General features: G+C 37.3%; 1 long non-coding RNA gene across 6 annotated transcripts in view; it reads left to right on the plus strand.

Moving 5' to 3' along the window:
* Nucleotides 1-24,820, plus strand: part of LOC112669285 (uncharacterized) — a 151,192-nt gene that overhangs the window by 57,314 nt on the left and 69,058 nt on the right. Inside the window, exon 3 of one of the 6 annotated variants that reach the window (XR_003142147.2) lies at nucleotides 24,289-24,451. The exons of the other annotated variants lie outside the window; for them this stretch is intronic. This is a non-coding gene — a long non-coding RNA (uncharacterized LOC112669285). The remainder of the gene's footprint in view (nucleotides 1-24,288; nucleotides 24,452-24,820) is intronic. 6 annotated transcript variants of the gene reach the window in all.

Genomic DNA, 24,820 nt, shown 5'->3' on the forward strand with positions numbered 1-24,820 from the left:
TAACCCTATGACAGATCTTGTACAATTCCCTCTGTCTCCGAGCCCGTGTGGATGTCAACACACTTCCCATCAGTTAGAAACACCCATAAATCACAAGTTATTGTTGTTTTGTTAGGTGTTCAGTTCCTGTTGAGTAAAATATCTTTAGAGGACATCCTCACACAACTCTTAGGGCCTCCAGAGAACTGGCAACAAATACTGGTGTGCTCCAATGACAAACAATAGGTTTTAGAACCGGAGGCAAAAGCAACCATCAGGGATGTTCTTTAATGATTTCTGTTGATGCAGGAACACAGAATCCTCAAGATTCTTGAGTAAATCATGCTAAAACTAACACATGATTACAACAAAAGGACTTATATTTCTTTTCATTCACAATCTCTTTTCTTATATTGAAATAAGTTCCCTTCTCTTATTCTGAAAGGTTTGTTCCAATACTTTCACGTTACTCAACAAGGAAAACCTCCAGGTGATGCTAGGGGCACAAATTTGAGGGAAGAGAGAAATGAGTTTCTAGCCATAGCTTTTAGTATCTGTGACCTTGGGCTATTCACAAATATGGGCTTGTGAGTATTTTTTTTTTCCCCAAATGGGCACCTTTAAAGGATTTTTGTAAAGACTAAATGGGATAAGTAATCCAAGTACTTGGTTAATTGTATATAATCCATAAATGTTAATTTCTTTACAGTTCTACCCAATACAAAGTTCTTCTATCACGGTAATGAAAGAAAGCTTTCTCTCATAAAGCTTTCAGGAAGAGGCTTTGTGCAGTTGATTCTCCTCCTGATTAAGGACTGTTGCTTCCTAGATAGGTAATAATAGGTTTGCCATAGGCTGATCATGAGCCTTTTCTTCTGCTTTTTGTATTGGATGAACAAAATGTGAGCCAGGGGGATGATAGCTAATAAAGATGAACAGAAAAAGAGACACTGAAGTGACTTCTAGGCCCAAGGTGGAACTGCTCTTGATTGGGGTGCCACATCAGCAGATCAAACTTCCTAGTTTCTGTAAGTGTTCTAACCAGTAAATAGGTACACCCAGTCCCTAAATGCCAAGCAAATTCTGGGATCGGTACATATTTCCTCGATCTTTCTCAGTAAAGTCAAATGTACAACCTAACCCAAGCATGCCCCATCTCTGCATAGCCTCTACTAAGGCCCTAGGAAACTGGCTCTTGTGCCAAATCCCTTGGGAACAGTGCTCCACAGCTTGTGAGGCAAGGTACTCGCCTAATCCATTATTTCTTTTGAATGAAGGACATCAGACTGGCTGTTAAATTGTTTTCGATTTACCATTTGGCAGAGGCTACTGGAGAAATGGAGAAAACCTCTCTTTCTAGTCTCATTCTGGAAGATCTTTGACAATATTTTTTTATGGGGTGAGTGGAATATTGTTTTGCTCAATAGCAAGAATAAAGTCTAAAGTTAATATATTCAAATCTTGGACAACCAGCCATTGGACTGATTCAGTAATTTGCAAGTGGAGATACTGTCATGGGAAACAACCATTGATAAACTAGAATTCTCACCAAGCATCTTTATGATTTTTTCACTCTAGATATAGGTCAAACATCTTGATGTTTTCATCCTATTCTTGAAACCCATTAAAATATTTCTTGACTAGAAATCTCATAGTCCTATGAAAAACAAAGTAGCCTGGAAAAAAAAAAAAAAAAGAACAAACGAGTCCTGTAGTACCTCAAATAAAGTATTTGCCTAATGTTTATGCAGATAAGTAACGGTTTCTACCTACAATATTTCATTGCCAGGTGATTCTTCAAAATCCCAGGGGGAACCCAGATATGAGTCAAACACCAAATTTAAGTTAGGTCTCTTTGGAAATTATTTAAATAAGACATAATGTAATGTACCACTGAGGCTATAATTTACTTTAGTGTGATGTTCTTATTGTAAAAGAGTTAAATAGCTTCTGAGGATAGCTTTTGAGTTAGGAGAACTTGTTTCTATAGATAATCATTAACTTTTATATGAATATATATAAAAAATTACATCGTAATCACAAATCGCACACGTTAGCGTATCAAATGTAGCAAATGTATCTATTGTAACTTTTCCTGGGATGGGACTTATTTCGGAGTTCTTTAACTGGGATGGCAATTTCTAGCAAAACGACTTGAACTGTGATTTGGCTGTAAGCCATCTGGGCAAGGAGCAGATGACCTGCGCAGGCATGTCACTACCCTGGCCGCAGCAGCTTTGACTCTAAAATGAGCGGGCTCTTCTGATGGCCTCTCAGGCTCTTTACCACCTGCAGGTATAGGAAATCACCCTAAACACGAGTCACTGGAAGATACCCTCATTGATTAGGTTTTTTCACATTAGAAACACCCCCCCCCCTTATATTATTTAATTGGTTTTGCCATACAAACACCCAGATCTTTTGTTTGGCCTCTTTTCTCCCGCCTAATAATGGTTCACTCATTAGCCCTGTGATAGGTACTAGGGCAAAAATGAAAAATCACAAAATAAATGGAGTTGGAAGGGACTGTGACAGATCGTCTGGCCCAGCCATCTGCAATTGCAGCATGTTTTAGTGTTCGCTTGCTCTATAAATAACCAGGAGTATCCAGCCAAGTCCGTCCCACTCTAGCATGGCCTAAGTGCTGGGCAAAACTTAGAAACTTTTTCCTTTATTTATCCTTGGAACTCTTTTGCTTTACTTGGCTGAGGTTTTTGGAAGCTCATCTGATTCCAGAATGGAGTCTGAAGTGAATAAGTATAGAAAATTGGGTTCTCTCAGCAGATAATTTTGCATCAATCTTCTCCATTTCTACCTCTGTCTTGAGGGCAGTCTCATCTCTCTACTTCTAGCTTCTTGTTTCATCACCATTTCTTTGGAGCTTAGAGAGAGAACGCACAGAGCTTATACCATGGTGGTAAGCATGGGGTGGGAACCCAAGAATGCCTTTGCACAAATTCTACAACGTGAGTTGCTTCTGTCTGGTTTACTGCCCTTTCTGCACACCTACAAGAGTGCTTGGGGCCTAGTAGGTGCTCGGTAAATCCCTTGTGAACTTACTAACTTGTTCATGTGTTCTCCCCTTCCCTCCTCTGTCTCTGCATATCACTCTCTCTCCTCACTCTCTTTCTGAGTATCTGCTCCTCTCTCTTTCTCTCTCACATGAAGAGACTCAAGTTATTAGGGGAAAAAGGAGATTGATATGGGGCCTTCACCAGTCACTGGTCACTGACCAGAAAAATGGACAATTTTGGTGAGTGTTGTGTGCAGGGCAGGGTGAAGGAGCTTCTGGGAGAGCTGCAATCTAGGTTTATTTGTGAGCAACGATTCCTAGAGAAAAAACGCTCGCATAAGCTATTTTTATCCCAACCACAAATCCCACCTTGAGATGTTTCAGCGGATGCCTGTGGGCTTCTGATAAGGAGCGGTTGGAGTTTAGCAGTTAACGCCTGTCTCCAAGCTTCCCTCAAAGGACCTAGTCACCCTGTGGGCACACAGTCCCCCACAGAAGAGGCCTGCCTGGCTTTTTGGTGCATGACAGCCCTAGTCCTTACAACAGTTTTCTCTCTCCTTCTTGTTCCTCAAACCCTGTGTTTTCTTGTCTCTCATATCCCAAGAGCACTTTCTTGTGTTGTGTCCCTCCAAGGGGGTGTGTAGGGCCCCGAGGCCTGCTTCTCAGCTAGGGCAGCGGTAAGCAGGTGGGCTTGCCTGGTGGGTCCCAGCACAGCCCTCCCCTGTACGTCTCCACGCTCTTCACTGACGGGGGCTCTTGTCCTGGCTTTCCTTCCTGCGGGCGTCACTGGACCGAGGTATGTGAGGGCTAGCCCTATTCTCTCCCTCTCATGTGAGGGTCTCTGCCCAGGTATTGGGTGAATTCTTTCTTGTTCTTTAAAAGTCTTTTCTCCCTGCCTCTTGTCCTTGGTGTCATTGTTGCTGCCCGGGATATGGAATTTTGTGCCATTGCATATCATTCGTGTGGGCAGAGGAGCCCTGTGAGGAAGTCAACATTTTGTGAAGGTTAAGCTCATGGTGTTGTTCAGGCCATACGACAGAGAGATTCCCGGGGCTTCTGACTTCTGGTCAGGAGGTGAGTGAAGAAATCTGGTCTCTGGAGCCTTAGTGATGATGGTGCTTGGAACAGAAAGAGAAGGGATGACATCAAAAGCCATTCTATTGCTTCTTGCACTTTCAGCTTTTGAATTTCCTATTTGAGTGTAAATGGTCATTGATGTTGAGTGAGCAGCTGCTGTGATTTTTGGGTGTCAGATCCTCTCACCGCCCTCTTTTTTTTTTTTTTTCTTTTTTCTTCTGGAGGTCGTACCTTCTGTATGTGGGGTGGTTCACCTCCCTACCTCTTCTTCTCCAGGCTCTTTGTCAAACAGCCCCACCAGGGCCTCTACCTATTACCTCCTGAAGCTCTAACCCGCTCTTAAAGCCTGGAACAAAGGCTTCACTGTTCTGGCCCTCCTTTTTCTTTCATCCCATCATTCCTCATTAAGTTAGGATCTTTACCAAACTGTCTATACAGAATTGACACCAGACCATGAATTCTATTAAGATTTTACTGACAGTTCAGGGATAATGGGAGAAAACACCATGAGAATTAATGTCCGACTGACTGTGGAACTTGACTGGCACAACTCACTGTCCCAATTTGGCCTCTGGGCTGAACTCCTCACCTGACACCACCGGTTCCCCTTCCACGGCTCTGAGCAAGCTGCTTTGAGCCTGAGCCCAATTACCATCCCACTCAGAGAGGGAGATTTGCTCCTCAAACTTTTTTCTGAGTCAACATGATTGGATATATGGGAATGTCCTCTCCCTTCAGAGGAAACCAGGCAAGGTCTTGTAGGAGAGTGCCCAGCAGGCCAACATCTGTGCATTTTGGCTCCATTGCCTTCTGAAAAACCACAGCGTGAGAGCTAACAACAGTCCAGCATAGCTCCTTTTTACAACCTCTCCTCCAATGTAAATTGAAGACAAAGTCTGCAAGTTTTTCTGGCAAGCTTTTCAATGTCAGATCTCTACTCATTGTAAAAAGGCAGTGAAACAACCGTAACACAAAACAAGCAAGCAAAAAACCCGTCCACAGTAACAAGGAATAATTTGAAATCCAGTGCACTGCATCCATCATGCAGAAACTGAACTAATATCTTCTCTGGCCCTTTACCTGCCTCTTTTCTCTCCTACCCAAACAAGGGCAGCCAGCTTGTAGGCAGAGTCCTATTTGCATTTTTCAACAACACACTCAGCGTGTCTAAAAACACCTTTTCTAAAACATAAAACAGGTCAATGGTGACTTTAGAGTTTCCCTCAGAATCAACGGATCAATTATTTACATTTGTGTAATTAAAGGACCCATTCTGTTGACTTCTCCCAGAGAAATTGTGTCCCACAGGTACGCGTCTATTTTCACCACTCAGGAGGTTCACGAAGACCTTGAGGTTTTGGAATGACAGTTTTTGGCTTCTATTCATCAAAGTTTCAAAAACCCTGGTATCCAGGCCTCAGTAAAAGAATAAACCCTTTCCCATATGTAAATTCTGAGAGCACACCTGACTCAATAATTAAAGTGGAAGAAAGACGAAAGTTCTCCAACCTGGGTTAAGTGAGAGTAGTGTATGCTGTTGATGGACACGTGGTGCTAAGAAGGGAGAATGGTTTTGGACGATAAGAAAAAGTTAGGGGGTTCAGATATTAATTGATAACTTTTTTTTTTCTTTTTACCACCTCCAATTCCCAGATGTGGAATTAGAAGCTCTAGCTTTCACTGTATCTAAATCTAGCAGCAGACATGATGAGTCATGCAATGTTTTCTTGTCATTAGTATGTAAATATATAAAATGCCTTTTCATTTTATGCTCTGGAGGTAAGAAGCTAGATCAAGTTTTGTATCTGGTGTTCTCCTCAACATAGAGATCATTCTGTAGGACCATGTTTTTAAGTAGAGTTGTCATTTGAAATGAGATTTTTCAGAACTCATAGCTTTCTATGTAGTCCAGGTTAGACAAGTTAGCAGATGGTTTTAGTAGAGTTTTAAAAACTATATTAATATTCTCATTAATACAAAGTGACAATATCTATTAAACGTTATTTTCTTGATTGCCCGGTGTTTTTCTAGAATTTGGTAATGTGAAGCAAGGTCTTACCAATAACACTTTATTCCATTTTCATCATTATGCTTGATTATATTACTGCTTTATCTGCATGTATACAGAATCTAATCCATTAATTCTAATTCCAATTTTATTTTAATTACTAAAGTGTTTTATTTTTGAAACTACCCTGGAAGGTTATTTTGTTTTCTCAGGTGGTAAGCAAATATTCATTTCTCACTCTTATTAAGATGACTTGCATTTCTTATCACATTTTTAAAAACTTAGTTATAATGGTAATTGTTCTTAATATTTAGTTAGACTATTGCACTATGGTTTTCTGTTTGTTAATAAAATGTTTTTCTTTCTCCTAGTTTTTCTTGTCTCTAGGCCTTTCTCTTATTTAGAGACAAATACTTAGCTCATTAACAGTACTTGTTAATCTTTCTGAAATGTATTCCTTGATGTCTTTCTTAATCTTTAAATAAGCTTCTCTTTCAATTTCAATACCCTGGAAATAAGTCCCTTTAGCTTATTAATGACTTATTTATTGACACCTATTTTCTTGTTGGATTAAAAAATTAATTATATTGGCATATGCTTGATAAACTTCTTAGTAAATCACTTCAATGTTCTTATCCTCCCGTCTTCAATTTAGGGTAATGAGAATTAATCAATCTGCTGTAGGTGCACTAAAATGTAACTTTGCCCCACTGGGTCTCAATAACCTTCATGCATCTGCTACCCAAAAGGCAATAATAATTTCTCATCATTTCAGAAAAAGTTGGGAAATGACTATTAATGACAGTCTCCTAAAGTATCCCCAATTTTTCAACGTCTTCGTTCAAACTCATCTGAAGTTATGAGAACTTTAGCTGTTCTTTGATATACTTTTTAAAGGATTACTAATAGGAGTAGCAGGAGAAAATATTTGCAAAGCGTATATCCAACAAAGAACTTGGATCTAGAGTATATAAAGAACTCTCAAAACTCAAAAGTAAAAAACCAAACAATCCAATTAAAAAATGGACAAAAGACATAAGCAGAAATTTCAGCAAAGAGAAAATATGAAAGGCCAATAAACATACACGTGAAAAGTTGTTCAACATCATTAGCCTTTAGGGAAATGCAAATTAAAACCACAATGAGATCTCACCACACACCTATTAGAACAGTTAAAATTAAAACTAATGACAATATCAAATGCTGACAAGGACATGGAGAAACCGATTCAGGCATACATTACTGATAGAAATGTAAATTGATACAGCCATTCTGGAAAATAGTCTGATGATTTCCTATAAAACTAAACATGTATTTAGCAGAAGCCTTAGGAATTGCATTTTTGGCATTTATGCCAGAGAAATAAAAATCTATCTTATGGCAAAAACCAACACATGCATATTTACAGCAGCATTATTTTTAATAGTCCCAAACTGAAAACAACCCAAATGTCCTTCAGTGGGCGAATGGTTGAACAGATTTGGTATACCGTGTAATGGAATACTACTCAACGATTAAAAGGGACAAACTACTGATATACACAACTCCAATGTATCTGAAGAGTATTATGCTTAGTTAAAATAAAATCCAGTTTCAAGGTGACATACTGTATGATTGCATTTGTTTAACATTGTTGAAATGATAAAACTATAGGGATGCCTGGGTGGCTCAGCGGTTGAGTATCAGCCTTAGGCTCAGGGCATGATCCCGGGTTCGGGGATCAAGTCCTACATTGGGCTCCCTGACAGGAGACTGCTTCTCTCTCTGCCTATGTCTCTATCTCTCTCTCTGTGTCTCTCATAAATAAATAAATAGAATCTTAAAAAAAAAAGAAATGATAACACTATAGAGATAGAGAACAGCAGTTGCTAGGGGACAGGGACAGGATTGAGATGAAGTGAGTGCAAACATAAAGGAGTGGCATGAGTGAGTTCTTCTGTGGGGATGGAACAGGTCTGTTCCTAATGGTGGTTGTGGTTACATGAGTCTTTAGATGGGACCAAGTTACACAGAAGCACATACATATGCACATGCACACATGAATGCATTGAAAACCACATCAAAAATTTAAAAATACATCAAAAATGCAAACTGGGTAAATTCTGTGGTGTAATTTTTAGTCTAATATTACTCCAACATAAATTTCCTGATTTTGATAATGTACTACAGTTATATAAGATGTCACCATTGGGGGAGCCTGGGGAAAGGTTTCAAGGAACTCTATGTATTACTACCTTTTTTTTAAAAAAAGATTTTATTTACCTATTTTAGAGAGAGAGAGTGAGAGAGCATGAGCAGGGTGAGAGGCACAGGGGGAGGGAGAAGAAGAGAGAAAGAATCCCAAGGAGACTCCACCCTGAGCACAGAGCCTGATGTGGGCTGGATCTCATGATCTGAGATCACGATCTGAGCTTAAACCAAGAGCTGGATGCTTAACCCACTAAGCCATCCAGGCGCCCCTCTATGTTCTACTTCTATAAACTATTTTTGTAACTTCTCATGAATCTACAATCATTTTAAGATAAAAAGTTAAAAAAAAAATGAGGGACGCCTGGGTGGCTCAGCGGTTGGGCACCTGCCTTTGGCTCAGGTTCTGATCCTGGGATCCGGGATCGAGTCCCACATCAGGACCCCTGTGGGGAGCCTGCTTCTCCCTCTGCCTGTGTCTCTGCCTTTCTCTCTCAGTCTGTGTCTCTCATGAATAAATAAATAAATCTTTAAAAAAAAGGTCAAAAAATGAGTAGTAGGTAACTTAAAGTATTAGCCATTTCAATAGTATGTTGCATGCAAAATTCTTTAGATACTTTTAAAGAAATTTGTGAAATAAAATCATTTTCACTATGTCTGCCTTAAATCACAATAGAGGATTACTTATGAATATATTAGGGTTTAATTTGATGAAATGAAACGGACAATTAAAATATCTTAGACTCTCATATCTGCATTGTTATATGAAGCACAATCATATTTTCAGTGTCTGTCCTCTTGGGAGAAAGAGAAAAGGAGTAGAAGCAGAGTTTAATGTGGAAAGAAGTTGCTATTTGATAGATGTACGGATTGGTGGGAACTTTAATCTTCTGGAAAATAGGAAGGTATTGAACTAGTGCTACCTACTGCAATGATCCAATTCATGAAATCTCAATGGCTTACCACAGTAAAGGTGACATCCTGTAGGATGTTTTTAAGGGTTAGGCCAGGAAGTTTGCTTCCATCACTTCTACCAACATGCTATTGGTTAGAGCCATTGGCCTGGCAATGAACTTCAAGAAAAATTGAGAAATATAAGGGAACACATGAATATTTTGTGAGTACTAATGGTCTCTGGCATAAATAGGATGCTTTTCGATATGTTTGTGATAGGGATAGCATGATAACCACCCTAATTGTCTTGAATATATGTGAAATAAGGTACGTTACTCTAAAAATCTTAAATGTAATGCTGTTGATTGAATATATGGTCATTTATAGTCTTCAATTTTCTTTATGCTGCTAATCAACTTATAAACTGAGACTCTCATTGAAGAAATAATCTGTGTCATTAAAAAAAATAGAATCCAATTTTATAGATATGAGCAATAGACTTTTGAAGTCAGTTATTACCTGGCAACTATCTCCAGATGCTCCTTGCATGCTATAAGTAAGTGAGAACAGAATTTAGAATTCTAAAGTTTCTGGATATAAAGTTTATTTAGACCAAACTCCCAAGTCAATAGTTAGGTATTTGCCTAAAATCAGTGAGGGTGCCAGAACCTAAGTCTGTGGTTTTAAGGTCCAGTGCTCCTTCCATTTCCCACATGATCTGAGCAATAACACAGTGCATGTGGAATGCATGAAGCCCAGTAATTCCATAGTTGCCTCTGAAAGTCAGGTCACATAGACAGCTAATGTTGGAGACCGAGTTGGGGCTTGATTAGGCCCCAGGCCTTTCCTTGAGGCCATCACCACCTTTGGATTCTTCTTTGTGTCCTCACTGGTCCTAGAGATTCAGGGAAACTTGTGAGATACTAGGAATGGTAGGGCATTGTGTGGCCCACTAGGGGAGCTAATGGAAGACTGATCGATGTCCCTTTATATTCTCTATCTGTTGCCATTCTTTAGATCACCGTTATCCCAGAAGTCAGTGATGAATGGACAAAGGAAATTAGCAAAGCACCTAGGGGTAGAAAAATCTCTGCCATCAGATAGAGAAAGAACATGCAGTTCTGGTGATAATCCTCCACAAACTGGCTCCTTCCATTCTTTTCCATTTTAGTAAAGGCAGTGGTGAGCTGTTAAACATTTAACAGTTGCCTTTCTGGAGAAAAAAAATCTATAAACACATTTATTATACATTTTAGTGACAGCCAATTGATTCTTACAGAATGCTTTTGTTGATGTTTGACAAACTCTTCTATTTGTAGCCAACCTATGGTTGCAATTGGTGAACAAGCCTAGTTCCATGTGAATGTTCGTTACTGTTTTTATCTACTTTACTAAGATGAAAGTGACGCAACAAAAATATGTGTTAGAACTTCACTCATTTGTCAGTAACACAGAGACTTTGCTGAATCAGATGAATGCTTTTGAGTACTGGAGGAATAGTTCTCCTACTTTTTGCATTTTCACAGTGTGACAGACACAACCACATACTTTTGAATTTAATCTACAATATTAGCATCTTCTCTATCACTTTCTGAAGTCTAGACAAACAATGAAACTATAAATTAAGCCCTGACTTTTAGCATTTTCCAGTTTCTGTGGTGGGAATACTCCTAACATGGTGGTTTCAAGCTACCAACATGACATCACTGAATGGATGGTTGGGAAGAGAGACACAGTAACACGCCACCATATTGTATTTACATCATATGGATACAACAGATGTAAATAACCTCAAGAACATCAATATGGTAAAACACAGTAAACTGATCAGTGTCAAGTATGTATTATTATTTTTAATATTTTTGATGATATATATTAATTTTGTTCTTAAAATTTTATTTGATTGGAAGTTTGTATAATTTAATCTTTAATAATGGCTCTACTTAATGACTGGCTTACTGAGTCACTGGAAATTTAACAATTGGCTCTCATGAGCTAGTATGAGTCCAGCTCTATATCCAGCCTAGATATGGCAACCCCAACTTTCCGATTGTTCAGGCCAAAAAATCCTGGGGTCAAGCTGACTCTTCTCTTTTTTGTGTACTCCACACCCAGTCCATTAGCAAATACTGTTGACTTAGTGCCTTGTTTTTCTATTTAGAAAATGAAGGAAAATGGAAGAACACACACTTGCACACACTTGAAGCACTACAGTAATTTAGTACCAGTATCTGCCTGTATACTCTGCTGTCCTTCCTGTTACAACATGACCATAGATAAACAACTTTCATGTTACAACATGATCATGGGTGAACAACAACTCAACTTGCTCCTATCTAGAGCTAACTAATTTGTGGAAATGATCACATTCCTTCTCAACTACTCAAGAGCACCGTGTTAGCAATATTCTCATTTCCTAAATCTACTGAATCATGCCCTCCAACATACAAACATGTTGTTGTTCTTAACATCTTGGACGCTTATTTTTTTATCTCTCTTGCTTACCAGCTTCTACCCATTTTTGTCTTCCACTTTGGAGTGATCATTCTTGAAAGAATTGTCCACATTTACTGTCTCAAAATCTATTTCTCTCATAATTTTGTGACTGTAATTCCTACTTCACAGCTTGCTGTTCCTTACTCTCCTTTGCTGGTTCTTTCTCTTTTGCCCAGTTCTCTAATGTTGAATGTCCCAGGGCTCAGTGCGTGGCCCTTTTCTCCATCTACATTCATTCTTTTGATCATCTCACATAGTCTCAGTGCTTTAAAAACCATTTATAGTCCAGGGGCACTATATCCCCAGCACAGAGCTCTAGTCTGATCTCTAGACAAAGCTCTATCCCACATCCACTAGGATGTCTTAGAGACATTCCAAATTCAAGTCCAAAACTGAAATCATGATCTTCTCTAGATTTGCTTTTTTCATCCATCTCATTTCTCAGTTTTACTCTTTCATTTTCTCAGGACCCAAACTCTGGAGCTATTCTTGCCTACTCCATCTCATACCCTACGTCCAATCATTTAGGAGATTATTTTGGTCCCACCTGCAACATATGTATAAAATCTGATCACTCTTACCATTTCTCCTGATATCACCCTGATCTGAGCTACCATTAATTTCACACCTGGATTGTAATAGCTTTGCAATTGATTAGAACGTCCCTTCCTACAGTTGATTTTCTATACAACTTTAATCCTGTTAAACATAGTCAGATGGAAGTGCTCTGTCCATGTCCCTACAGCGACTCCCTTTTCACTCAGTAAAATTCAGTGCTTCAATGGCCTAAAAAGTCCTATAGTATCTGCCCCCTTCCCCTCAACATTGTTCCTCTTCATCTATTTTGTCCTTTGCTTATGCTACTCTGGGAATGTAGTGGGAATGCTCCCTTCATAGGGTCTTTTGCTAGCTTCTCCTAGGGAGCCTCATCCCCTTGGCATTCCTTCATCAAATCCCTTACTTCCTTTAAGTATTTTCAGATACTCACTTTCTCAACAAGGCCTATCTTGACTACCCCCATTAAATCATGTAATTTGAGCTCTGCATCTTCACCCAGATCCCTTTGCCAGCTTCTTATTTTTTTCTCTATTGCACCACTAAATTTCTAACACACTAAATAATTGACTTATTATTATGTTCATTGCCCTTTATCTGCTTCATCCATGTAAACACCATGAGAGTACTTCTGTTTTTTTCTTCCCTGATATAATGCCAGATCCTATAATAATAAATGCTTAATAAATATTTGCTGCATATGGGACTGGCTACATAATTTGTGGGTCTAGTACAAAGTGAAAATTTAGGTCTTCTTATTTAAAGATTATTATGAATTTAAAATAGCTACAGCAAAGTATCAAACCCATCATGGGACCTTCTAAGCACAGGGCCTTCTGCTCCTGAACAGGTTGCATGTTCATGAAGCCAGCTCTGGTTGAATGAATAAATGAATGAATGAACAGGTGGCTTTACTTTTAAGATACCAGTAGAATCTGACCACTGTTCATCACTGCTACTACTACTAGCTTGGTACAAGGTATCATCATTTCTTACCCAAATATTGCAATGATTTCATAATTGTTCTGTTTGCGTCCATACATTTTTGTGCTATAGGGGTTCTCATTTACATAGAGTCTTCTCTAGAGTTGTACAAGGTGGCAAGACTCTGATACAGGCATACGTGATTCTGTTCTGACCATCCTGATCCTGAGTTCCCTCTGCCTGGAATGCTCATCCTCTTAGGCTTTCACATACTACAGATCTTTACCCTTTCTTTCTTTTCTTTCTTTCTTTTCTTTCTTTCTTTCTTTCTTTCTTTCTTTCTTTCTTTCTTTCTTTCTTTTTCTTCTTCTTCTTCTTCTTCTTCTTCTTCTTCTTCTTCTTCTTCTCCTTCCTTCCTTCCTCCCTTCTTCTTCTTCTTCTTCTTCTTCTTCTTCTTCTTCTTCTTTCTTTCTTTCTTTCTTTCTTTCTTTCTTTCTTTTCTTCTTTCTTTTACTTTTACTTTCTTAATAAAGATCTTCTTGACTATTCATGTAAAATTGCAATCTACCCCTTATCCTCAATTTCTCATTCTATTCCCTTACCTTAGTTCCTCTAGGTCATTTATCACTCTGATACACTATGTATTCCATTTATTTGTTCATCTCTCCATGAGGAAAGTGGTCCTTTTCTGTCATTTTCACTGCTCTTCCCCAGCACTTATAAAAGTGCCTAAAACATAGCAGGCATACAACATGTTCATTGAATTGATCAGTGAATAAATAAGTGAATGCATACCTAGAACAAAAATCTCCTAATGAAGCAGAACTTCTGGAGGGTACAGATAATGAAATGGACTAAAATGTCCATTAGAGCATTAGATTCAGTTACTGAATAAAGAGACATATTTGATGTAAGACAAATAGACAAACTATGATTTCTCAATTAAAATTTGGTAGATAAATTGAAAGGAAATGGTGAAACCAGAACTGTGGGTCTGGAAGATCAAATGATAGAAATATTGTGAATATGGGGTAAAAATAAAAACAATTGGAAATCATAAGGGAAAATATAACAGATTTAGTTACATATTTGTATTTCCCAACAATCAAATTATAGGATTTCATTTTTTTTTAAATTATAGGATTTCAAAAAAAAATTATAGGATTTCAGAAGGAGAAAACTAAACAGATGAAAAGGAGGTAAACAATGGATTAAAATTTCCCTGATCCAAAAAAAAAAAGATTGAGCCTGCAGATTAAAGGAGCTCACAAAGTTGAAGATAAAATGTACAAATATCCTGGGAATATTCCTAAGCTTTAAGAATAAAAAGAATATCTTCTGATCTTCTAGGCAGGAATAAGCAAGAATCAGACTGACATCAGACTTTGCATCAGCAAATTGAAAGCTAGAAAATATGAGGTGCCTGGGTGAAGAGCACTGATAATTGTCTGTTAGGATGAAAGAAATCTTTTTAGATATATAGAAGGATTCTGAACTTGTGCTATCCACTAGCCCCATCTATCCAACAGTAAAACATGAGAGATAAACTTTAATATAGGGGAAGATGTGGGGGCAAGTGGTTGTCAATGAAACTTGCAGCATACATAGTTCAATTTAATATGACAATACCTGAAAAAAAGTTATAAAACAAAAATTATTGAAATATGAGTCATGTTACAATGGAACCAAAAATAGTATCTAGTTATAATGCTAAATGAAGCAAAGCTTAGGAATTTGTTAGGTATGGTGAGAGAAGTGAAGTAAAATCAATCTAAAGATTTCATTGGTTGGAAGAGTAGGAAAGACAAAATATTCTAAAAGTCTAATCTAATTGGGTTAGGATGAAGCAACTGGGACATATAACATCTCACTGGTGGGATCCCTGGGTGGCGCAGCGGTTTGGCGCCTGCCTTTGGCCCAGGGCGCGATCCGGGAGACCCTGGATCGAATCCCACGTCGGGCTCCCGGTGCATGGAGCCTGCTTCTCCCTCTGCCTGTGTCTCTGCCTCTCTCTCTCTCTCTGTGTGACTATCATAAATAAATAAAAATTAAAAAAAATAACATCTCACTGGTGATAATAATTGGAATATTATGAGTTTTAAGAAGTAAAGTTGTCCTAGTAGAAGTAAAGTGCACAGTAAAATGTCTGAATAAAAAGAAAAAGAATGAATGACTAGCAACTTCATTAAATTAGCTCAAAATCAGAGAAAGGAAAAAAGCAACAAAATTAAATGAATATCAAATGTTATGAAAAAATAAAACCTAGCAAATTAAATATAAATAGGCTATCAAAGATAGTTGTATCAGGTTAGAAAACAAAATCCAAAAATATATTGTTTTTAAGATAAACACTTAAAGCAGAATGATAGAAAAAATTTCCAAAATGTAAGCTGGATAAAGGAAAAAGCAAACAGAAAACAGTAGTGTCAATGTTAATATTAGGCCATACTTAATAAAACTAAAGTTTAGGGATGCCTGGGTGGCTCAGCAGTTGAGCATCTGCCTTTGGCTTAGGGCATGATCCTGGAGTTCCGAGATCGAGTCCCATGTCAGGCTCCCTGCATGGAGCCTGCTTCTCCATCTGCCTGTGTCTCTGCCTCTCTTTGAGCCTCTCATGAAGAAATAAATACAATCTTTAAAAAATAAAAAAATAAAAAATAAAATAAAACTAAAGTTTAGCACACTAAACAAGATTTAAAAATAGTAACAGGATAAATAGGGATATTGTGCAATTATGGAAGGAAACATTTATGAGTAAACTATAGATCTGTAAGTACTAAATATCAAAACATTTAAGTAAATAAAGCAAAAACTGTTAGAATTACAAGGAAAACCTGATAAATATATAGTCACAATGTGAAATTTCCATATACCTCATGCAAAATGGGCTGAATCTAGTAGCCCTAAAGTAAGCAAGAAACAAAGTAGAAATAATATAATTAAAAAGTTTTTTAAAAGTTTTAATTTAAATTCTAGGTAGTTAACATATAGTATAATATTGGTTTCAGGAGTAGAATTTAGTGATTCATCACTGACATATAACACTCAGTGCTCATCATAAGAAGTGCCCTCCTTAATACCCATCACCATTTAGCACCCCCCCACCTCCCTCCATTAACCCTGAGTTTGTTGTCTGTATTTAAAAGTCTCTTATGGTTTGCCTCTCTCTCTCTTTCTCTTTCTCTTTCTCTTTTTTTACTTTCCCCTATATTCACCTGTTTTGTTTCTTAAATTCCACAGAGTAAAATCATATGGTATTTGTCTTTCTCTGACTGACTTATTTCACTTAGCATAATCCATGTCATTGCAAATGGTGAGATTTCATTCTTTTTCATGGCTGAATAATATTCCACTAGATTTATATAGACCATGGCTTCTTTATCCATCATTAGTCAATGAACGTTTGGTCTCTTTCCATAATTTGGCTATTGTTGATAATACTATTACCAACATTGGGGTGCACGTGCCCTGTTGAATCAATATTTTTGCATCCTTTAGGTAATTATAATTAATAAATTTGTCTTTATCTTTATATACTTTACATCTAGGGCTGCCATAACAAAATACCACTGAGCAGCTTAAGCAACAGAAACTTATTTTGTCACAGTTTGGGAGGCTGGAAGTCTAACTAAGATGTTGGCAAGTTGATTTATCTAGGGGTCTCTTTCCTTGGTGCAGATAACAGCTTTCTTGCTATGTCCTCACACGATCTTTTCTCTGTTTCTGTGAGCTCCTGGTATCTCTTCTTCTTCTTTAAGGACAACAGTCCTGTTGGATTAGGGCCCCACCCTTATGACTTCATTTAACCTTAATTACCTCCTTAAAGTCCTTATCTCCAAATATAGTCACACTGGAGGTTAGGACATTAACCTATGAAATTTAGGGAAACAATTCAGTTCATAACACTCTCACATTTTAAATCTACTTGTGGAATATCTAAATTTTTTACATTCGTGGAAAATTCATAAAAACTGTGTACGTGACTGCAAAAGAAAAAATCTAATAGTGGGCAGCCTGGGTGGCTCAGCAGCTTAGCACCGCCTTCAGCCCAGGGTGTGATCCTGGAGACCCGGGATAGAGTCCCACATCAGGCTCCCATGGAGCCTGCTTCTCCTTCTGCCTGTGTCTCTGCCTCTCTCTCTCTCTCATGAATAAATAAATAAAATCTTAAAAAAAAAGATGAGCAAAAAATATTGACTACTTGAAATTAAGAAATATCCCATAATTAACTCTGAAATAAAAAAGAAATTCAAATGGATATTATAAATTGTCTTGAAATAAAAATTAATTTCAATTAATCTGCTTACAATTGAAATTATAAGAGGAAAACATATGACACTAAATGCCACTATTATTAAGGAATGCTAAGAATAAAGAAACTTGACATACAGTTTTAGAAATTAGAAAAGTAACTTGACATACAGTTTTAGAAATTTAGAAATTAGTAATGAAATTAACCAAAAGATATTGGGAAGAAATAATAAAGACAGAAGCTGAAACTGAGGTAGAACAACAACAACAGAGTGGAAAATAAGATAAATCCAAGGGCTAGTTCTTTGGAAAGGCTAACCAAATAGATAAAATCCTCCAGAAGCTAGAATGAAGAGTAAGAGAGAAAATATAGAAAGTGTATCAAACACAGATATGGAAGGGCTTAAAAATTTATAAAATAATATTTAGTGATGCTCTTTGGTGATGCATTTGAAAATCTAGACAAAATGGCTGTTTTTTTTTTTTTAATCAAAAGGTATGTTATGCCAAGGAATAAAATGTTTGAATGGACACATTGCCATAGAAGGAATTGGAAGGGCAATTAAAGATCCACCGTCAAAACAGGCACCCAGGTCCAGATGGTTTCACAGCTGAGTTTTTAGCCAACCTTTAAAGAACAGATGATTTCAATGTTATTTATGCTATTCCAGATCTCAGAATTAGAGTGAAATTCCTCAGTTAATTTTATGCATATGGAATAACATTAATAGCAAAACCTGATGAACATAATACAAAAATAAGCCCTCAACTAAAGACTATTATCCCTGATGGATATAGATGCAAGCATCCTAAATAGGAAAATTCAATTCAGCACTACATGAAAATAACATACCCTGTTGACCAACTAAGGTTTATTCCATAATAACAATATAGTTTAATACCAGGAGGTCTGTCAACGTTCGTTCACATCATAGAATATAAACTTTACTAGATGTTAAGCTGCACAAAGGAAAGAATTTTGGAGTTTTTTCACTGCTCTATCCCCAGTACCTAGAACAACACCTGGTATGTAGTGTCTGCTCAAGAAGTATTTGTTAAATGAATGGATTAAGTTAATTAAATCAAAGGAGAAAGTCTAAATGATCATGTCCTGTGGTGTGTGGTAAATGTTTAAGAAGCAACTTTCCAAAATACAAAACCCCCTGATTTGTTGCATTTGTTGATTTCCATGGTGCAAATACTTCTACCATTGCCATTTAAAAATGCTTTAGCCATTAGCCAACATGATGACACTGCATGAATTTGAGAAGGGATTTCACAATTGGGTCTCCCCAACCTGGGTAAGCCACTCACGCACATCACTGATAGGTTGATAGATGCTGAAAAGGGATATGGAAGGTCAGCGGTCATTTCTAAACAGGTAATGGAGGGGTTTTACTTAAATATGATAAATTATATTTGCTAAAACCTCCAAATAGATATGGAGCCACTAAAACCATTTCAATCAAAATCAAGAACTAACAGAGTTTGCTGCTATCATCATATTATTCAACAGTGCTTTGGAGGGGCTTGCAAATGTGGACAAATAGCAGTGTAAAACATGAACGTAAACTGGAAAAGAAAAGCCATCTCTCTGGGCAAATAACGTATCTGGAGAAATCAAGGTGCCCTGTTGAAACAAACGAACAAAATCCAAAGCAAAGTATAGACGGTATAACAATAACAAAATGAGAGAGGGCAAAACCAAAGCAAGGCACAGCAAAAGCTGCTAGAATTAAAAAGAAAATTTGAAGTAGCATCTGGGTACAAAATGAAAACTCGATACTTTTTCTGTATTAGTGCTAGATAACTAGAAATGGAAATGGCAAAGGTTGTCCATTCACAAAGACTTTATTTTCTGCTGTTAACTACATCCACACTCAGAGAAGTTGCTGCTCCTAAAAGGTGGCATTGTGATTTGGGCTAATGAAAAGGAAGCATGCGAAGGATAAGGCGGAGGTCAAGGATGTGTAACCAGGATGAGAGAGAGAAGCAGGGAGAGGATGCTGTGGCTTCATTACTTAGCAATATTAAACAAACAAACAAACAAACAAACAATATCTGATTTTCTTTTTAGTGTCGCAAAGCAGGAGCAAAATTTTGTCTTTCCTGCTACTGCCAAATGTTATAATTATACCTATTTTTCATACTTGCTTGGACCCTCTTATAGTAGCTGTTATGGCCCTTTAAGGTTCTGAATAATATAGAGAAGAGAGGCTGGTCTGGTTCAGACTGTAAGAGAGGTCATTGCCTCCATGATGACTGGTGCACCAATCATAATACATCATGTTCCAGGTTTTTTTCAAAGAAGGAAACATTTATCAAGATGCCATACATCCTAATATTTCAATATCTTCTCTGACATTCTTCTACTTACTTTCTCGCATCATCATAACCCACCATATGTCAAAGTGTTCAGGGGACCAGGAAACACTTTAATATTTATATTGCTGGACCTTGACATTTTTTATGTTCACCTGAGTCTATAACACTTTCAATGAACAACTCACACATTTCCAGTAATTCCAGATTTCATGGTAACCCTACACTATAGCAAGTCTTGGATTTGTATACAAAAATTCCTGTATTTCATAGATTCCATACAACAAACGGTGGCAAACGAAATCCTTATCCAAGGAAGCCATAAAAATAGAGAAGGGTGGAGTGGGATGGTGGTACGGAGAAAGTATTCTAAAACAGTTGTTTCTGTACTTGGCTGTGCTTTTGAATCACATGTGGAAGTATAGTTAGAATTAAAGTGAAGTGTGGGTACTTTAGTAGCTTGGAAGGTTTTCTTATATAGGATGGCTTATGCATGGTGTATTTACATATTGAAGTAAATCGCAATGTTTTTCAAAGTTAGTGTTCATTTTTTTTTTAAGATTTTATTTATTTATTCATGAGAGAGACAGAGGGAGAGAAGCAGAGACACAGGCAGAGGGAGAAGCAGGTTCCATGCAGGGAACCTGATGTGGGACTCGATGCGGGGACTCCAGGATTATGCCCTGGGCTGAAGGCTGTGCTAAACCGCTGAGCCACCTGGGCTGCCCACTAGTGTATTTTTTTAAAAAACTATTTAAGTGAGAGAGAGACAGAGAATGAGCAGTGGTGAGGGGCAGGGGGAGAGAAAGAGAGAAGCAGACTCTCCGCTGAGCAGAAAGCCCTACATGAGGTTCGGTCCCAGGATCTAGAGATCATGACCTGAGCAGAAGGCAGACACTTAACTGGCTGAGCCACCCAGGTGCCCCTCAAAGCTAGTGTTCTAATACATTGTTGGGTGGTGTTCAATGGGAGATAAAGAAATGATTTCACAGCTTTTGGGCATATATTATGAATCTTAGACAAATAATCTTAGTATTTCCAAATGTGAATATAGTCAAGTGTATCCTCATGGAAGAAAAGATTTGGTATTGTTGATATATAAGATTTTATCAATACACCTTTGTGCAGAGAATATCAATTGTGCAAAGAAATGCATGTATGGCTCTGAGAATTCATTTGGCTCCTGGCTATATCTCAGACTCCTCTATTTTTTATGACTTTAAAATTGTTTAGATATTTGGCTTAGTTTTGCTTGACATTGCTTTAAAAGAACATTCCATAATTTTAAAAACATCTTAACACGTATGTAGGCAATATTACAAAGAAAGTAATATAAAAATGGAAATTGTGTCTGGGCTGACAAAAATGTAGACTAATACTGTATTCCGGTGAGCAATCTGGTAGTAGTTAGATCAGAATATTTGAACACTAAAAAAAAAAAAAAAAAAAAAAAAAGAGTATTTGAACACTGTTCTTTGGCATAGATCCCAAAGGGTCCTGCGTAGGTCCATAAGCAGAATGATCACACAACCTGGCTTTCCTGAGCAGGTCAAGTAACACTGCCTCCGTTTGCTCTCAGAAGTGACTTACCTTGGACACTATAGTCATCTAATCCATAAGCGTACATGTATAAGGGGGTTCATTGCAGTGGTGTAAAGAGTTTTTCATGGGAATAGGGAGTAGGGGAAACATGATGGGAATATATACAGAGTAAGTTTTAAGCAGCAGTCAGAATCAAATGATTGTTAAAATAGGTTAATCCTTTAAAAAAAATAAAAGAAAAAAGCAATACATTGCTTCCTTAGAAAGGAAATAGCCAGACTGAAATATATAGTACCTTATAGAATAAAATACATGAAAAAAATGAACAATATACATGCTATAAGCACATGCACAGAAAGATACATATCAAACACATTACAATTGTTGGCTAACGGGAGAGAGAGAGGAATGTGAGTGGGTTATAGGATTAAAAGGGAGTGAAATAAAAGAAGGTAGTGCCTTGTACAGGCCAGTGCTAATAATGTGCTATGAACTGAACAGTATGATTAAGACAAAACTCTGTACCTGATGTCCAAAATAGCACCCTGTAGTCTATAATTATATTATACATGATACAAGTGTAAAGAATTCATCTTTTAAAATATTTTTTTTTACAAGCCAGGATTAAAACATTATGTGTAACTATCCCAGGTATGAGAAACCGGGCATAAAATAATATTAATAAATCTTTGCCAAAATAGAAGCTTCTGTTTTAAGACTCTCTAATTTGAGAATTTATAAAGCTGTGGGCGGGGGGGGGGGGGGGGGGGAGTTGCGGCAGCTGGGCTGGTGGGAGGGGCGCTGAAAGAATTAAATAACCTCTGGATAGAAAAACTTACCTTAGCCTTTTATCCACACTTACTGCCAGCCTCTGAACAACAGTAATTTTTCACAATTTATGTAATTATAAATGCAACCTTTCATCCTCAGTGCATAGGCATCTCACACCTAAACTCTTTAAAGAAAATAAATACCTTAAGTTTGAATCTCTCCTCTGGAGCCTTAATGATACACTTGGAGGATTTCACAAAGTAAAAGAAACTACTGATTTTCCCGATGGACTTTCTGGGATTCCCTGACAGGAGGTGGCTGACAATTTTAGCTAGATTTGGGGATGACCTGGGTTTGATAGTTGTCACCTACAATGACTGATGAAGCTCTATAGGTGGGCGTTCCCTCCATTTTCTTGTGTGTCCCTCTGGTTCTGAATGCTTGGTAGAAGAACGTGGCTTTTTCTGCAAAGAAGAACCAATCTTCACTGCAAAGAATATATGTCCCTGAGCTTCCTATTGAACACTTGGATCAAATTCTCAATTCTGGTTGGCTCCAGCATGCATGGTTACTAGAAAAATGGCCCCCTTTGTGTCACTGGTGATTGTGCCTCAGGAGGAAGCTTGGGATTTCATTGGGGAGCTACAGGAGGCTGTTCAGAAAGGCAGTTCTCTCAGCAACTAGGCTTTTTGAGCCACAGGGAAATAACCTAATTATTCGGGAACCTTTTAAGAATACTACAGTTCCAGTATGTGTGAATGAAGAGATAAAAGATGTTGACTATCTTTGTTCTAAAAGACCAGTATTTATCAAAGTGGTGTGTGATATAAGTGGATTCTTGGGTATCTGAGTTATGTAGGAGATTTTTGATTTAATTTAATTTCTAAAAATATTTTATTTATTTGAGAGAGAGACAGAGAAAGAGAGAGAATCTGAAGAAGACTCCTTGCTGAGGGCAGAGACCGACTCAAGGCTTAATTCCATGACCTTGAGATCATGACCTGAGCCAAAATCAAGAGTTGAATGCTTAACTGGCTGAACCACCTAGACATCCCATAGGAGATATTGTAAATTTAGGGTTTTATTTGGATTATAAATTTAAATTTTAGTATAGACATTCTGGACAAAGTAAGTTTCAGGTGATGTTGTTGCCTGTGTGTATATTTATGATTGTGTTTCATACCATATAAAAGCTAAATAGTGTCTTAGCACACTGTACACATGGAGGGTTTTTGTTTTTGTTTGTTTTTGTTTTGTTTTGTTTTTTACAGTTGTTCAAATACAGAAAAACAGTGGATAAATACAGTTGACCCTCAAGGGTCAACAATGATGAAGTTAGAAGCACTGACCCCCTGCACAGTTGAAAATCTGTGTGCAACTTCTGAATCCCCCAAATCTTAACTACTAAGAGTCTACTGTTCACCAGAATCCCTACCAATAACATAAACAACACATATTTTATGTGTTAATATATATGTTAGATATCTTATATGCTGTATTCTTAAAGTAAGCTTATGAAAAGGAAATGTTATTAAGAAAGTCATAAGGAAGAGAAAATACATTTATAGTACTATGTTGTAAAAAAAATCCCATATAAGTGGACTGCTTATTTCAAACCGCTGTTGTTGTAGGGTCAACTATGTTTATAATGTGGCAGGTTTTAGTGCAGGCAGCAAATTCAAAAGCGTCTGTGCCAAAGACATTTGTGACATATTATGGTTTGGGGTGAATGTATTCTGTGGATCCCATCTTTGTTCACACCGTTCTGCAAGAATTTATTAGAAGTTAAGTGTAATAGTATATAAGTACATATGTAGACACACATATACATACAAATAAGGAAATTTCTTTTCCTGGTTCCTGCCATAATTGGAGCAGATGCCAACTACAGTTCAAATTTTAATAATGCCACAAGTCTAATCTTATGTTTAAGGAAAAAAGATATCTCTATAGAATTACCAAAAGTGCCTCTTTTCTTAGTTGCTGGTTTGTGTAAAGGTGGGATCTGAATATCCTAGAATAGGACACAGAGATTTTAGGTTATTGATAACTTTTTTTGGAAAAAAAAGTTATTCTTTGCATTATTGTCATTGAAGTTACATTGTAGACACAATGAATGAGAACTAGGCCTAAAAATGTATCTTTCTCATTAAACCTGCCATTTAGTCAGCAAAACAACATCGTTTGTCATTTGACATTAATGTGATTTTTATATGGTATAAGAACAGTAAGTATATGTCACTACATTTTATTTATATTTAATTTTCAGTGTGCATATTAAATTGACCTTGGAATAAAATGAAGAAGGCAGTTCTTCATGTGAGCACGTGAGAACTTTTTCTTTTGAAAGAACAACGTATATTATTCATTGAAACACTCACTACCCAAAGACTATCGCCATTAAAATATTTCATTATTCAGACGATAAATATGTAAGCATCTTTAGCTGAAGAATTTAGTTGTGTCATCATATAAGCCATTCAAACTGAGTTGTATAAAAGATATTCCCAAGGGACAATATTTACAGAAATATATTTTTAGCCCTTTTACAAAACATCTGCATCTTGTACCTAGGCATGATTAGTGCTTAGGGGTGTATGGAGAACTGTGAAATTTGCACGTTTTTGAAAATTTTGTCTAGCAAAAACCTGAAAGCAATCATAGTGTGAAATAAATTGATAATAACCTTTGAGTCTCCATACCATTTTAGCTGAATTTTTACCCAAAGTTGATTTTATCCAATGAGGGCCGCTTCATGATCTGCTGTTTTTTAAAAAGGAGCTCCTAGAACCCATCTGCAG

This window comes from Canis lupus, chromosome 19 (genome assembly GCF_003254725.2).
Source record: "Canis lupus dingo isolate Sandy chromosome 19, ASM325472v2, whole genome shotgun sequence".
Classification (NCBI taxonomy): Eukaryota; Metazoa; Chordata; class Mammalia; order Carnivora; family Canidae; genus Canis; species Canis lupus.